At 40.0% G+C, this 17,076-nt stretch overlaps 1 pseudogene; it reads right to left on the bottom strand.

Annotated features, from left to right (window-relative positions):
• Window positions 1–6,185: 6,185 nt before the first annotated feature.
• On the bottom strand, window positions 6,186–14,942 carry LOC124964007 (importin subunit alpha-3-like; annotated as a pseudogene).
• Between the last annotated feature and the right edge of the window lie 2,134 nt (window positions 14,943–17,076).

Below are 17,076 nucleotides of genomic sequence, written 5' to 3'. Positions count from 1 at the left end.
CACACCTCTCTGAGTCTGTGTTTCTTACATGGAACACCACCAGTAATATCCTTTCTTCTCGGGTGTTCTCAGGATGAACTGAGATGATGTGCATGAAGAGCCCGACACAGCACTTTGCTCTTGGTAGTTGTCTAAGCTGCCCTTCTTTCCTGTTTGGGTTGGACCAGGCTGCGTAAAGCCATCCTATCTTTGAAATGGAGGTCACGCTTCCACTACAGGTCTTCTGAGAAGATCCAGTGAAATAACACATGAGACTCCTGTGTGAACTGCAGGGCTTTGGTCAAAGGCTGGATTCTTTCTCCCTGTCTTTCTGTTGCCACTTCCTTTTACTTTTTTTTTTGACAGGGTCTCAGTTGCTGAGGCTGGCCTAGAACTTGTAATCCTCCTACCTCAGCCTCCTGAGTTCCTGGAATTACAGGTGTGTGTCATTGTGCCCAGCTTCCTTTTACTTTTATAATAGCTTTATTGAGATACAATTCACATACCACACAACTCCATTTAAAGGGAAAAAAATCAACATTTTTAGTGTATTTAATGAGTTGTGCAATCATTACCACAGTCAATTTTAGAACATTTTCAACACACCAAAAAGAAATATGGGAGCCAGGCATGGTGGTGCACACCTATAATCCTGGCGACATGGGAGGCTGAGGCAGGAGGATTGCAAGTTCCAGGCCGTCCTCAGCAACTTAGTGAGGCCCTGAGCAGCTTAGCAAGACTCTATCTCAAAATAAAAAATAAAAGAGGCTGGGGATGTGGCTCAGTGGTTAAAAACCCCTAGGTTCAGTCCTTGGCATCCAAACAACAAAAACAAAAACAAAACCACAAACAAAACAACAACAAAAAAGAAATTCTTCCCACCTCATCCCCAACCCTAGGCTGTGGCTAATCTATTTTCTCTTTATGGCTCTCCCTATTTTGAAAGTTTCTTATAAATAAAATAGTAAAAAATGATCTTTTGTAAATGGCTCCATTCACTTAGTACAATGTCTTCAAGGTTCATCTAGGTCACAGCATGTATCAGTGTGCATTCCTTTTTATGGCTAACTATTATTCCATTTTATGGATATACCACATTGTTTATTCATTAGTTAGTTGATGGTAATTTTTTTCCTGTATTTTTGACTATTATGGACCATGCTGATCTGAATATGCCCATGAAAGATTTCATGTGGACATAGACTTTCATTTCTCTTGGGTATATAGTTGGGATGGAATTGTGGGGTTATATAACTCTATATTTAACCTTTAGAAGAACTGGTTTTGAAAGTGTCTGCACCATCTTGCATTCTCACAGCAGTGAATGAGAGTTTCAGTTTCTGTTTCTGCTCACCAACAGTTACTATTATCTGTTGTTTCTATTACAGCCTTGTGAGTTTGAAAATGTACCTCACTGTGGTTTTGATTTGTGTTTCACTGATGGCTGTTGATGTTGAAGATCTTTTCATGTGCTTATTGGCCATTTCTATATTTTCTTTGGAGAAATGTCTATTCAGCTCCTTTGTCAACTTTTTCAACTGTTGATTTCTCTCTTAGTTAGTGAGTTAAAGAATATTTTATATGCTACAGATGCAAGTTCTTTATCAGATATATGTTTTGTGACTATTGTCTCTTATGAGTTGTATTTTTATTTATTTATGTTTTTGGTACCGGGATTGAACTCAGGGGTACTTAACCACTGAGCCACATTCCACATTTTTATAAAAATATAAAATTTTATATTTTATTTTGAAACAAGGTCTTGTTAAGTTGCTTAGGGCCTTGCTAAGTTGCCGAGGCTGGCTTTGAACTTGTGATCCTCCGGCCTCAGTCTCCTGAGCTGCTGGGATTACAGGTGTGTGCCACCATGCCTGGCTGTATTTTCTAGATGGTATTCTTTTTTTTTTTTAATTTGTTTTAATTTGTTACACATGACAGTAGAATGCATTTTGACACATCATACATAAATGGAATATAACTACTTGTACATGATGTAGAGTTACACAGGTCATGTAATCATATATGCAATAGGGTAATAATGTCTGATTCATTCTACTATCATTCCTACCCCCATGCCACCTCTCCTCCCTTTACTTCCCTCTGTCTAGTCCAAAGCACCTGTAATCTCCCCCGCCCCACCTTATTGTGAATTAGCATCCACATATCAGAGAAAACATTTGGCCTTTGGTTCTTTGGGCTTGGCTTATTTCACTTGGCATGATAGTCTCCAGTTCTATTCATTTGCTGGCAAATGTCATAATTTCATTCTTATTTAAGGCTGAGTAGTATTCCACTGTATATATATGCCACAATTTCTATATCCATTCATCAGTTGAAGGGCACCTTGGTTGATTCCATAGTTTAGGTATTGTGGGTTGAGCAGCTATAAACATTGATGTGACTGCATCACTGTAGTATGCTGATTTTAAGTCTTTTGGGTATATACCAAGGAGTGGGATGACCGGATCAAATGATGGTTCCATTCTAAGTTTTCTGAGGAATCTCCATACTGCTTTCCATAGTAGTTGCGCCAATTTTCAGTCTCACCAGCAAGGTATGAGTGTACTTTTTTTCCACAACCTCACCAACATTTATTGCTGCTTATATTCTTGATGATTGACATTCTGACTGGAGTGAGATAGAATCTCAGTGTAGTTTTGATTTGCATTTCTCTAATTGCTAGAAATGTTGAACATTTTTTCATATATTTGTGGATTGATTATTTCTTCTGTGAAGTGGATGGTGTTCTTTTTAGTGCAGATGCAATACAATTTATCTATTATTTTTTTCTCTTATTACTTTTGGGTTAAGGTCTAAGAAGACATCACCTGATCTAAGTTCATAAAAATTTATGCCTATGCTATATTTGAAAGGCTTTATTTATTTAGGGTTGATCCATTCTGAAGTGATTTTGTATGTGATGTGTGATAGGGGCCCAGTTTCATCTTTTTGCATGTGGATATCCACTTGTCCCAGCAACATTTATTGAAAGGACTCTCCTTTCCCCATTGAAAGATCTTGGAATTCTTATAAAAAAATGAGTTGATGATGAGTTTTAGGGTTTGAGTCTGGACTGTCAATTTTAGCCTATTAAATTGCATGCCAACCTTATACCAGTGCCACACCGTTTTGGTTGCTATAGCTTTTTTAGTAGGTTTTGAAACTGGGAGGTATATTTTTTCCCACATCTTCTGTTTCAAAATTGTCTTGCCTAATCTGGGTCCCTTGAACTTCCTCTTGAATTTTAGGATCAGTTTGTCAATTTCTGTAAAAATGTCAGTTAGGATTCTGACAGATTTGAATTGTATCAATTTAGGGTAAACTGACATCTTGACAGTATCAAGTCTGATCCATGAACCATGAGCCACAAAACTACCATGAAACCTGAACTCTCATCATGAAATATGTGTTATCTGACTTATCAGGTTGTGAAGTTGGCAGGCACAGTAGCTCTTCCTCAACCAATGGAAGTGGTGCATACACAATTGACCTTTAACAGTCCCTGAAGGCACAAGTAGGTTGCATGAAGAAGCGGCCCAAGTGGCCTACTCCTAGGATATTACCCTTCATAACCTGATCCTACTGTCTCCTGGGGAGTACCCTATGACTAACTGATGAAGAAGAGAAAACCCAGGCCTTTTTACAGGTGATCTATGTGATGTGCAGACAGCATCTGAAAGTGAACAGCTGGAGCACAGTAGCCCCTTTCGTTGAAAACAGTGGTGAAGAGAAACCCATCAATCCATCCTTCTGTCTGGAAGGAGAAGTGACTTAGAGGTAAGAGTCTAAATTGATTAAGGCACTGCAGCCAGTGGTTGACCAGATTGTCAAGGACTTGGATGCATATGACTGAAAAATTGGTGAGAAGGAGGCTGGGGAGAGAGAGGTGGATAGCCATCTTTGAATTAGAAAATAATTGGAAGATACTTTTGTTCCACGTGGATGCATACCAAAGGGTGCCCTTAGCTGAAGAGGACTTTAATAATCAAGTGGATAGGATGACCCTGTCTGTGGATACCAGGCAGCCTCTTTCCCTGGCGATTCCTCTCATTGCCTGGTAGGCTCAGGATAAAATGGCAACAGGAAGGGGCTACTGTGCTCCAGCTGTTCACTTTCAGATGCTGTCTGCACATCACATAGATCACCTGTAAAAAGGCCTGGGTTTTCTCTTCTTCATCAGTTATGCCTGGACTCAGAAATACGGACTTTGACTGATGTGGCTGAAAAGGGCTTGATTTCATTCTTTTTTTGCCTCCTTTCTTTCTGGAGAAAGCATCACGCCACTACTTGTTAAATCTTAGACTGCCAAGTAATGGTTCTAGGACATTGATTCATTGCTAACTCTCTATAACTCAATTTCATCACCTGCAAAATGATGAAGATTACATCATATTTCATAGGGATGCTTTGAATATTAAATGAGCAATCGTAAACAACACCCTGCAAGAATTTTGCTATTGTTATTATCATCACCATCATCATTATGTTGTTTTTTTCCTCCATGTAAAATATTGCCTTCAGTTTTAATGTTCCTTTCCTCAAGACAGCCTAGCCTGCATTCTATCTGGATAAATTTTACAAGCTAGTTTTCTGCTGCTTCTAGTTTGAAATTTCAACCATGTTTCTGATGATAAAGACTGTTGCAAAAATACTATAATCCAACAAAGAGTTATAATCACAAAGTCATTTTTATTCATTCTATAGTGCTTCAGAATTATCAGCTGAATTTTAAACACAAAGTAGATATAGGTGTTAATGGTGGCTACTCTGGTATGTTTCTTAGGGCAAACTGTTGTTCATGAAATGCTTGTGCCCAAAGGGGAGGGCACAGGACTTCTTACAATGAGCCACCTTTCAAAGACTTCTGTTTGTACAAATAATTCATATCGCATTTAATTTAGTGTGTATAACCTCAAAAATGAGACACTATTTCACTTCATAAAACCACTTGTGTGACTTTTATGCACATTTTAAAAATAAATTTTTTTTCCCTAAAATGGCTCACAATAGATTGTTCATGGCTGCTTACAGCTAAGATAAAAAGATTCTAAGCCAGGTTTGGTGGCTCATGCCTCTAATCCCAGTGGCTCAGGAGGCTGAGGCAGGAGAACTGCAAGTTCAAAGCTGATCTCAGCAACTTAGTGAGGCCCTAAGTAACTTAATGAGACCCTGTTTCAAAATAAAAAATAGAAAGGACTGGGGATGTGGCTCAATGATTATGCACCCCTGGGTTCAATCTGCAGTACCAAGATGTATAGAGAGAACAATTGAACAGATTAGGCTTATTGTTAAAGGTGTTAAAACCATTACTTGATTTGTACACCCACTCAAACCTCTTCATTGGTCTTTATTCAGCAGTGTATGTGCACCAAATTCCATTTTAGATGTTTCCATATAATTTTCATAGAAAAAAAGTTCAGAAAGAAGTAACATTTAGAGATAGCACAGAATTCTGTCACAACTGAAACTTTTTTTTTTCTTTTTTACAGGACTCATCGGAAATCTAAAAATGAACCATGCTGTAGATTTACCTCATGTAAAGGTCTTCATGTTATCTCTGAAAATGAAAAGAATGACCTCTGAAGCACATTTTACTTATACTATTATGGCAACTTGTGTACTTCAACACTGTCTATTGTGAGGGGAATTTATGATTTTTTTCTGTGCAAAAATCTACACAAATTTGTTTTGATGCTATGGAAAACTTTTCATAGTATCAAACATTCATCTGGTACAAATGTACATGGAAACCTTCCTGAAAAGTTTTCTGATGGGAGAAGCGACTAAAAAAGCCATATTAGGTAAAGTAAATAAAAACTGAAGAAAAAGTGGGGTCAGGTGGGGTAGGATGCGGGGAGGGAAAAGGGTAGAGGAGAAATAGAAAACACAAGCTGCAGCGTAAACCAATGTCTGCTGCTAAACAAGTCCTTGTTTTCATGTCCAGTGTTCATTAACACCTGTGATCTCGCTTGGATGATTTGCTAGGTTTGTTATTAGCCCCCTGAAGGCCAATCAAGCTTGTATGAGTTCACATATAGCAGTACAACCACACTCTCCTAAGTCACTCCGGACGGGGAGTCTGCTGTAAGTGAAGAGCCCCAGATTTGAAGGCTGGACCTGGCTCTCTATCCTTGAGCCAGACATTCATTCAACCTTGTCTATTCACAAATTGCTTTATAGCAATGCCTGGGCTCATATTCCTTGACTTAGATGGGCACTCTATTCTCTTTCATGCTTATAAGGCTTGAAGATGACAATACTTCATTTTCCCTCAAGTGAAGTACTGTTATCAATTTGTAGATATCTTCCTTTTCATGATTTTGAAGTTGTTCAATTTTCCCCGGCCATCCACATTTTTTTCTATAAGATTGGCTATGCTTTCTGCCTCATCTTTAGTCATTTTTAATATATTACTCAGTCTATTGGATACTACATGCATGACTTGTGCATCTTTTATAGTCAGTAAGTTGCAAAAAGGTGGGATAACATTTTGTTGGATAAGGTACGTCACTTGATCTTTTCTTCCACTAATTTTTAAGTTACTCATGGCTCAAGAAGCTTCTTTTCTGAATACCCAAATCCCCCTTATCCAAAGATGTATTATCATTGGTACAAGATTGGCATTAGTTACTGCCTGCACCTGCTCCTGATTTCCTGCAGTGATGTTAGAGAGGAACCACATTGCTTCTTTATTAATTTTCTCCTTGAGATGTGTCAGAAGTGCTAGGAAGTATGAAAGAGCATCATAGTTCAAAACTACTTGTGTTTCAATAGCTAAATTATGGAATCAACCCAGAGACCCATCAATAGATGAATGGATTAAGAAATTGTGATATATATATATATATATATACTATATATACACAACAGAATTCTACTGAGCCATAAGAAAGAATGAAATTATGGGCATTTGCTAATAAATAGATGGAAATGGAGAATATCATGCTAAGAGAAATAAGTCAAATTCAGAAACCCAAAGGTTGAATGTTTTCTCTCATATGTGGAAGCTAGAGTAAAATAAAGGAAAGGGGGAGGATAACATAAAGGATAACATAAAGAAGCAACCAAATAGAAATTAATAGATGAGTGAAAGGAAGTCAAGTAGAACAGAGGAAGGAGAATGGGAGTGGGGAGGGAAAATAGGAGATTAAAAAGGGGAGGGAAAAGGGGGGATCATGAACTGAAATATATTTCCATGCATGAGTTTGTCAGGATGAAGAGAACTACTATCTATAACTATGAAGCTCTAAAAAGCAAAGAGACGAACAGAAAACAGAACTACTTGTGTTTGCTCATCAGTTCCTATAACAATGTTGCCCATAGCTTCAAGTGCAGCAGTCTGAACTTTAACTTCCTGGTGGCTGAGTAGAGAAACAAAATGAGAAACTATTTCAGAGTCTGTTACCATCTGTATTTTTAGTTGCCAGCATCGGTGAAATAAGAGAGGACCCAAATTGTATCTGCCAACATATTTATGTCTGTGGGATGATTTAAAGGCAAAGGGCTGGAAGAACCTCCCAAATGGTTTCCACTGGGGATGAGGGGTCCTTGTGATGACATAGACTGACTATAACCCAAGTAACATTAAGAATGTTACAGGAATAGATGGACCTATGAATGAAAGTAAAGGTTTCACATCTCTACGATTGATGACATAATCTCTACACCGGGGCCATCACCTAGGTATTTCCCAATGCCCACACTGTTCTCTCACAGACATTCTAATGAGGAGAACAGAGAAGCCTCCGGAAAAATGGCACAGCACTGGACTGAACCAAGGCTTGAGTTTGTTCCACCGTTCCAGTGTTTGTCAAAGCCCATATAGCTTTGAACTGTAAAGAATTGTCACCTCTTTCAAGACAATGGACGATGACAGGCGATATTCCAGATTTTATTAAGCCATCAATTGCTGGATTTCCGCCACTAGACAAAAGCTTCCCAGCAGCTTGTACTGCACTTAATTGAATTCCTGGGTTATCCCGAGAAGCACTTTGAACAAGAGCTTCTAGAGAGAGCTTTTGCACTCCATCGTGGCCATCTGGATGGTCCTCACAGATATCTCTGTATGGTCCATTCTTTTCAAGAGATGTTCACTTTTTCTTTTATCTTTCCTTAACTACAACTTCGTTTCCTTGACTTTCTCATAGCATGCACTTTATTTGATGCTTCTGTGTTCCCAGAGTTAGCATGGCCATATTTTGGGGGAAGCCGCCTGGTAGTGAGCCGCATCTTCAATGAGCTGTATGTAGCCTACAGCCGGCCACCAGAAAGCAGGCGCTCTTAGCATCACCTGGATGGCCTCCCTCGCGGGGGTGTTTTTTCCAACGGAGAAGTGGACTCCTCCAAGTTGCGACCTTCGTTCCTGAAATTCTTGAGCCATTGGTTGTGCCACGGCCACTGCTGGGCGGGCCCGGGACTCCTTCCCCCCGCCCGTGGCCGCAGGATCCGCCCCAGCCACCACTTTGCATCGGACTCCCTCCCGGTAAGCGGCCTGCTCTCCTCGCCCTAACCCCAGCGCAGGACCACGGTGCGGAATGTCCTGCAGGCGGAGCGGGGGAGGCAGCTGCCGCCTCGGTCACCTTGCCTTTGCTGTTTCTGTTACCCTTGGGGTGCCTGTCTTCTCAGCTCGTCTGACCCTTGCGTGCCTCTGTTGGCTCACACAAGATTTTTGGGCCTGGGGCAGGACTCAAGTCCAGGACTCAAGGAGCTGAGGGCTGCGGGGTCAGATCCCGGCCATGGGCCAGTTTTTGCTGGGCGGATGGACACCTCCTTTACAACTTACCCCTGAGCAAAGTAGAAGAGGGCAATCGGGGGGGCAATGGGAGGGCAATGGGGACATCTGGGTTCTGATCTCCCACACTAACCCAACCGGCTCAGAATTACTTTTCTTTTACTGCCTCTCATTTCCATGACTGTGAAAGAGTAGGGAGCTGGGTGTGTTGGCTTTAAAGGCCTCTTCAGGCTCAGAGAGTGGCAAAGACTGTGTCACCTGTGTCATTGACTTCCTCAGGCTTGGCGCGTGAGTCCTCAGTAAGCATCTGTGATCCTTGTTGCCACTACCAGCGTCATCTCTGTAAAGTGGGGACCACAGGGCTTCCTTCCCAGGGTGCTGGGAGGATCCAGTGAGACAATACATGTGAAAGTGCTCTGTAATCTGTAAAGTTCCATAAGGACCTCCAGAGGGACCATTAAGATGTTCTCCATCATTAGTATCATCACCTCCTCCTGATACTGCCTTCTGCTTCCCTCTCCGGACATGAACCCATAACACTCTCTGGAGTACCTACCAATGAGCTGAGTACTCATAAGGTCCCTCCCAGAGGCATGCTGAGTCTGGGGCTAATTAGGGAGTCCCGGGTGGTTAGGCCAGCTCCTAGCTTCCCTCTTCTCACTAGACCACCATCTTCTCCTTGCCGCCTGACTGGTTCAGAATTAAGGCTTTGGAGTCTGTCTTCTCCCTCAGGCCAACCTCTGGGCTGGCCCCGTCTCCACTGGTAATCTTGACCAGCTCTCTCAGGGCAGTAGGAGGGATTTCAGTTGGGGGTTGAGGTGCCGCCGTTCCTTTGGACTCAGGTACTTAAGCACATGATGTTACAGATTCATCTCCAACACGCCCAAAGGCAAGTGCCCAGTATGGGTTCTAGCTGCATGACTGTGGCCCAGTCCCTCACATCCACCTGGTCACAGTTCATGTGTCTGGGAATGAGGCAGGTAGAACCATGCTTGGTAGTCTTTAAGTAATTCTTTCATTTGAAAAACTGGGGTGGCCCATGTTTCACCTTATCTATGACCCTACATTGATTCTGATCTCAGGCAAGTCAGCCTCACTGCACTTGCCTGGACCTCAGTTTCCTCATCCATTCTATGGGGAGATGAATCCCTATCTGAAGTAGATTACCTCTTCAGAGCTGAAGTAAGGGTCAGTGACAGTAGTGTGATATAAAAGCTTAATACTCCATTCTGGAAGGGGCCAAGGTGGGGGACAGTTCTGATTTGTATTCTTCACCAATTTCAATGGTGTAGATATACCCATCAGGGCCAATGTCAAGCTAGAAACATGATGTCACTGAACTAGGTTTGGGTGTGCACAGTAGCATGTCATTAAGCAATCTCTAGAACACAGAGGGCAGTAAAACGTCACCAAATAATTAGGATGTGAACACTTTTGAGCACTTATTATCTTTGCTTTTAATGTAATTTATTTAATTATGGTTACATAATTTAGCTTTTTAAAAATGACTGTCTTTAACAATCAGCTCACAATACTTTAACAATTGACTCTGGTGGCCTGGAGCTGACTAGGAAAGACCTCACAGTCCAATCTTCTCCTTTTGAATGGCTGGGAGACCAAGGCCCACACAGAAGATAGGGACAGCCACTAACAGTCATGGCTTGGGCCAGATTTTTGACAAAATCTCATTTAATTCTCCCACCAACTCTAGAAGGGAAGAGGTTGGTATTAGCACTTTAAGGGGATACAACTGAGGGAGAACAACAGCAAGATTAAGAGAACAGATACTAGAACTTGGTAGATCTGGATCCAAATTCTGGTTCTGTACCTATAAGCTGTGAGCTGCTGGGTATGTTCCCTCACTCCATTGGGCCTTCACATCCTTCTGTGTGGTATGGGGTTGACACTACTTATTTCCAGATGCTGTTTGCCAGGACCTGGTTCAAGATCTGGTAGGGTAGGTGCCATAGTCAGCTCCTTTTTTTTTTTTTTTTTTTTTTTTTTTTTAGTATAAATCATTTATTTTATTTTTAAATTTGTTCTACATGACAGTAGAATACATTTTGACACATTATACATAAATGGTCTATAACTTCTCATTCTTATGATTGTACAATGATGTAGAATCACATTGGTTGTGTAATCATATGTGCATGTAGGGTAATAATGTCCAATTTGCTCTACTATCCTTCCTACCCCACAAACCCCTCCCCTCCTTTCATTCCCCTCTGTCTAAGGTACCTATATTCTCCACGCCCTCTCATTGTGAATTAGCATCTGCATATCAGAGAAAACATTTGACCTTTGGTTCTTTGGGCTTGGCTTATTTTGCTTAGCATGATATTCTCTAGCTCCATCCACTTACCTGCAAATGCCATAATTTCATTCTTATTTAAGTAATATTCCATTGTGTATACATACCACAGTTTCTTTATTCATTCATCTGTCTAAGGGCACTTAGATTGGTTCCATAGTTTAGCTATTGTGAGTTGAGCTGCTATAAACATTGATGTGGCTGCATCCCTGGAGTGTGCTGATTTTAAGTCCTTTGGGTGTAAACCAAGGAGTGGGGTAGGTGGGTCAAATGGTGAATCCATTCCAAGTTTTCTGAGGAATCTCCATACTGCTTTTCAGAGTGGTAGCAGCAGTTTGCAGTCCCACCAGCAATGTATGAATGTACCTTTTCCCCACATCCTCACAAACACGTATTGTTGCTTGTATTCTTGATGATTGCCATCCTGATTGGTGTGAGATGGAATCAAAGTGTAGTTTTGATTTGCATTTCTCTAATTGCTAGAGATGTTGAACATTTTTTCATATATTTATGGATCGATTATATTTCTTCTTCTCTGAAGTGTCTGTTCAATTACTTAGCCCACTTATTGATTAGGTTATTATTATTATTATTTTCTTGTTAAAATTTTTGGGTTCTTTATATATCCTGGAGATTAATGCTTTTATCTGAGGTGCATGTGGTAAGGATGTTCTCCCATTCTGTGGGCTCTTTCTTCACATTATTGATTGTTTTGCTGTGAAGATTTTTAGTTTGATTCCATTCCATTTATTGATTCTTCATTACTTCTTGCACTTTAGGAATCTTGTTAAAGGAGTCATGGAGTCCTGAGCTGACATGGTGAATATTGGGTCTACTTTTTCTTCTATTAGGTGCAGGGTCTCTGTTCTAGTGCTTAAATCCTTGTTCCACTTTGAGTTGATTTTTTGTGCAGGGTGAGAGATAGGGGTTCAATTTCATTTTGCTATATAGGGATTTCCAGTTTTCCCAGCATCATTTGCCAAAGAGGCTATCTTTTCTCCACTGTACATTTTTGGCACCTTTGTCTAGTGCAGATGACTGTATTTATGTGGGTTTGTCTCTGTGTCTTCTATCCTGCACTGTAGGTTTACATATCTGATTTGGTGCCAATATCATGCCATTTTTGTTACTATCTCTCTGTAATATAGTTTAAGGTCTGGTATCATGATGCCTCCTGCTAGGAAAACTACCCCATTCACCATAAATAACCCCCCCAAAATAAAATATTTGGGAATCAAACTAACAAAAGAGGTGAAAGACCTCCACAATGAGAACTACAGAACACTAAAGAAAGAAATTGAAGAAGATCTTAGAAGATGGAAAGATCTCCCATGCTCTTGGATAGGCAGAATTAACATTGTCAAAATGGTCGTAGTACCAAAAGTGTTATATAGATTTAATGCAATTCCTATGACATTCTTCATAGAAATAGAAAAAGCAATCATGACATTAATTTGGAAAAATAAGAGACCCAGAATAGCCAAAGCAACCCATTTATTGATTTTTCATTTTACTTCTTGGCTTTAGGTGTCTTATTAAAGAAGTCAGATCCTAAGCTGACATGATGAAGATTTGGGCCTACTTTTTCTTCTATTAGGTGCAGGGTCTCTATTTTAGTGCCCTAAGTCCTTGATCCACTTTGAGTTGAGTTCTGTGCAGGGTGAGAGATAGGGGTTTAATTTCATTTTGCTATTTATGAATTTCCAATTTTCCCAGCACCATAGGTTAAAAAGGCTATCTTTTCTCCAGTGTGTTTTTGGCACCCTTTTCTAGTATGAGTTAACTGTATTTATGTGGGTTTGTCTCTGTGTCTTCTATCCTGTATGATTGGTCTATGTATCTGTTTTGGTGCCAATACCATACCATTTTTGTTACTATCGCTCTGTAATATAGTTTAAGGTCTGGTATTGTGATGCCTCCTGCTTCACTCTTCTTGCTAAGGATTGCCTTGGCTATTCTGGGTCTCTTATTTTTCCAAATGAATTTCATGGTTGCTTGCTGCGACCAGTGTGACCAAACTCTTGGGTCCTGTGAGGGGTGAAGGGGGATTGGAAAATAAAGATTCACAGACACAGATTTTGAAGATTAAACTGGGATCAGGTGGAGCTCTGCTCTTTGATGGAGATGCAGATCTAAAGAGTTATGCCAGCAATCTTTATTTATGTGTGTCTCGTTATCAGGTTAAAGACTATGCAACCACTATTCTTTGTATTCAGGGAAGTTACAGAAACTAGGACATCCTATGTAGCTTTTCCATGGTTGCAAAGTGCAATGTTAGGAGCTTTGCTTAGCTCTCAAGAAAGTCCATTGTTAAAAGTTACTATGAGTCAGGCAGGAACTGGAGAAGTGGAGCTGGTGAATCATTGTGGTTGTCTAGCATAAGAGTTCCTTCCTTCCCAGGAGCTGTGTGCCTGAGATCAAGGTCAGAGCTGATAGGGCTCTTGCACAGAGCCTACTCATGCAGGGCATTGCCACTGCAGTTAAGTATCCTGTGCCCTTGCACAGAAACATTCCCAGGCACCGGGCATGCCACAGCCATGAGGTCATCAGAGACCCCCAATCTCAATCACTGCTCTCCCATCCTCTGTCACTGCTGTCCACAATTGCTTTCTCTCTATGAAGAAAGTTGGGGTTTTAATAGGAATTGCATTAAATCTGTATAGTGCTTTTGGTAGTATGGCCATTTTGACTTGTTAATTCAGCCTATCCAAGAGCATGGGAGAGATCTCTCTATCTTCCAAGGTCTTCTTCAATTTCTTTATTTAGTGCTCTGTAGTTTTCATTGTAGAGGCCTTTCACCTCTTTTGTTATATTGATTTCCAAGTTTTTTTTTTTTTTGAGGCAGTTTTTTTTTTTTTTTAGGGGGGTTAGTTTTCCTAATTTTTCTTTTGGTGGATTCATCATGGATGTATAGGAATACATTTGATTTATGGGTATTGATTTTATATCCTGCTACTTTGCTGAATTCATTTATTAGTTCTAGAAGTTTTCTGGTGGAAATTTTTGGATCTCATAAATATAGAATCATGTCTTTGGCAAATAGTGATTGATTTCTTCTTTTCCTATTTGTATCCTTTTAATTTCTTTCATCTGTCTGATTGCTCTGGCTGGAGTTTCCAGGATGATGTTGAATAGAAGTGGTGAAAGAGGGCATTCTTGTTTTGTTCCAGTTTTTAAAAGGAATGCTTTCAACTTTTCTCCATTTAGAATGATGTTGGCCTTGGGTTTAGCATATATATAGCTTTTAAAATGTTGAGCTATGTTCCTACTATCCCTAGTTTTTCTAGTGTTTTGAACATGAAGGGATGCTGTATTTTGTCAAATGATTTTTTTGCATCTACTGAGATAATCATATTATTCTTGTCTTTAAGTCTATTAATGTTATGAGTCACATTTATTGATTTCCATATGTTGAACCAACCTTGCATTCCAGGGATGAACCCCACTTGATTGTTTTGCACTATCTTCTTAATATGTTTTTGTATATGATTTACCAGAATTTTATTGAGAATTTTTTGCATCTATGTTCATCAGGGATATTGGTCCAAAGTTTTCTTTCCTTGATGTGTCTTTTTCTGGTTTTGGTATCAGGGTGAATGAATTTGGAAGTGTTCCCTCCTTTTCTATTTCATGGAATAATTTGAGGAGTATTGGTGATAATTCTTTGATGGTCTTGTAGAACTCGACTGAGAATCCATCTGGTCCTGGGTTTTTCTTGGTTGGTAGGCTTTTGATAATGTCTTCTATTTCATTGCTTGAAATTGAGCTGTTTAAGTTGTGTATGTCATCCTGATTCAGTTTGGGTAGGTAATGTGTCTCTAGAAATTTGTCATCGTCTTCTAGGTTTTCTATTTTATTGGAGTATAAATTTTCAAAATAGTTTCTGATTATCTTCTGTATTTCAGTAGTGTCTGTCATATTTCCTTTTTCATAAAGGAATTTTAGTAATTTGAGTTTTCTCTCTCTTTGTTAGCATGGCTAAGGGTTTATCAATTTTATTTACTTTTTCAAAGAACCAACTTTTTGTTTTGTTGATTTTTTTTCCATTTTTTGTTTCAATTTCATTGATTTCATCTCTGATTTTAGTTATTTCCTGTCTTCTGCTGCTTTTGGTGTTGATTTGTTCTTTTTCTAGGGCTTTACATGTAATGTTAAGTCATTTATTTGTTAACTTTCTATTCTTTTAATGAATGAGCTCAATACAATGAACTTTCCTCTTAGTACTGCCTTGATAGTGTCCCAGAGATTTTGATATGTTGTATCGGTTTTCTCATTTACTTCTAAATATTTTTTTTATTTAATCCCTGATTTCTTCTGCTATCCATTCATCATTTAATAGTGTATTATTTAGTCAGGTGATAGAGTAGCTTCTATTTTTAATTTTATCATTGATTTCTAATTTATTTCCATTATGAGCTGATAGAATGCAGGGTAATATCTCTACTTTTTGTATTTGCTAAGAGTTACTTTGTGGCATAAGATATGATCTGTTTTAGAGAAAGATCCATGTGCTGCTGAGAAGAAAGTATATTTACTTATTAGTGGATGAAATATTCTGTACATATTCATTAAGTCTAAATTATTGATTGTATTATTTAGTTCTATAGTTTGTTTAGTTTTTGTTTGGAAGGTCTATCCAGTAGTGAGAGAAGTGTGTTAAAGTCACCTAGTATTATTGTGTTGTGGTCTATTTGATTCTTGAAATTGAGAAAGGTTTGTTTGATGTATATAGATGGGCCATTGTTTGGGGCATAAATATTTACAATTGTTATGTCTTGCTGATGTATAACTCCCTTAAGCAGTATGAAATGTTCTTCTTTGTCCCTTCTGATTAACTTTGACTTGAAGTCCACTTTTTCTGATATGAGGTTGGAAACCCCTGCTTGTTTACACAATCCATGTGAGTGAGATGTTTTTTTCCCCATCTTTTTAGATGGTCAACTCTTATTTATCATCATAGAGGTTGGAAAGCTTGTCCATGGTATTGTGCTGGTAGAGAATGAAGGAGGACGTTGATCTGCCCCAGGTAGCTAAGGAAGGAGTAAGGGTGTTACTCAAACATGGTTTAATTGACAAGTCAGGATTCAGGGGTTTGGAGAGTAAAAGAGGAATCAGAAATAAAGACTTCAGTCCTTGATGTGTCTACCAAGCTGCTCATATCTCTAAGAAGGAAATAGGTCACTACCTTTCCCCCTGTGGGGGTTGCTTCCTCCTGCTCTGTACCCAAGGGACTCTTCCTTATAAGATTCTTGTTGACAACATTCGTGGAACCCCATCTTGGCATCCCCCCTGGGGGGCAGGGATGGCCCTTCCCCAGTTCTCCCAGAAGGGCCTGCTGAGGAGGCAGGACCATAAAATGTCAACAGCTTGTCCCACCGGACAAGCTGACTAAGCTTCATCTGCTTTCCAGAACCTATCAGGGCAAAGTTTTCAGGAGCCAGGGTTGGCCTGGCTAGGTACAGAGAACTGCACCACAGAGAGAAGGCCTGGGGCTCAGCTCCCAACCTCTCAGAAACCTGAGGATTTTCTGGAGACTCAGCTGCCTGGAATCTTGGCTCCCTGGACTCAGTTGCCCAGGGGCCTTCCCGTTTAGTCTCTTTCTCTTAAGAGCCAGGGGCAGCATCTCAGGGACACATTTCTGTGGATTCATGAGGGGTGAGATGGTCTCTGGGCTTGCGGGTGTGGGAGGGATTCCAGGCACCTGTGGGGCTGGAGGTCAGGAGTGGCTGGGTCACCCATCCCCAGGTCCTCTCTGTGCATCCATCCAACTCTCCTCTAGCCCCTTCCCCATTGTACCGTGTACTTTTCTCACCACCTCTCATCTCAATCCCCCTTTCTTCATTTCTCTTTCCTAGTTCCTCCTTCCTTCTTTATTCAGTTAATAAAATTTTACTGATCATTTCTCTGTGTCAAGCCATGTTCTAGGCATTAGGAATAAGGAAGTGAATCATACAATGTCCTGAGCTCAGGGAACTTTGAGTAAGGCTGAGAGACTTAGCCATACAGGGACAGTGATGTTCCATTGATTCCCTCTACTTTTCAATCCAACACC

Source organism: Sciurus carolinensis, chromosome 1 (genome assembly GCF_902686445.1).
Source record: "Sciurus carolinensis chromosome 1, mSciCar1.2, whole genome shotgun sequence".
Taxonomy (NCBI): domain Eukaryota; kingdom Metazoa; phylum Chordata; class Mammalia; order Rodentia; family Sciuridae; genus Sciurus; species Sciurus carolinensis.
This window is presented reverse-complemented; position numbering and strand designations above follow the sequence as displayed.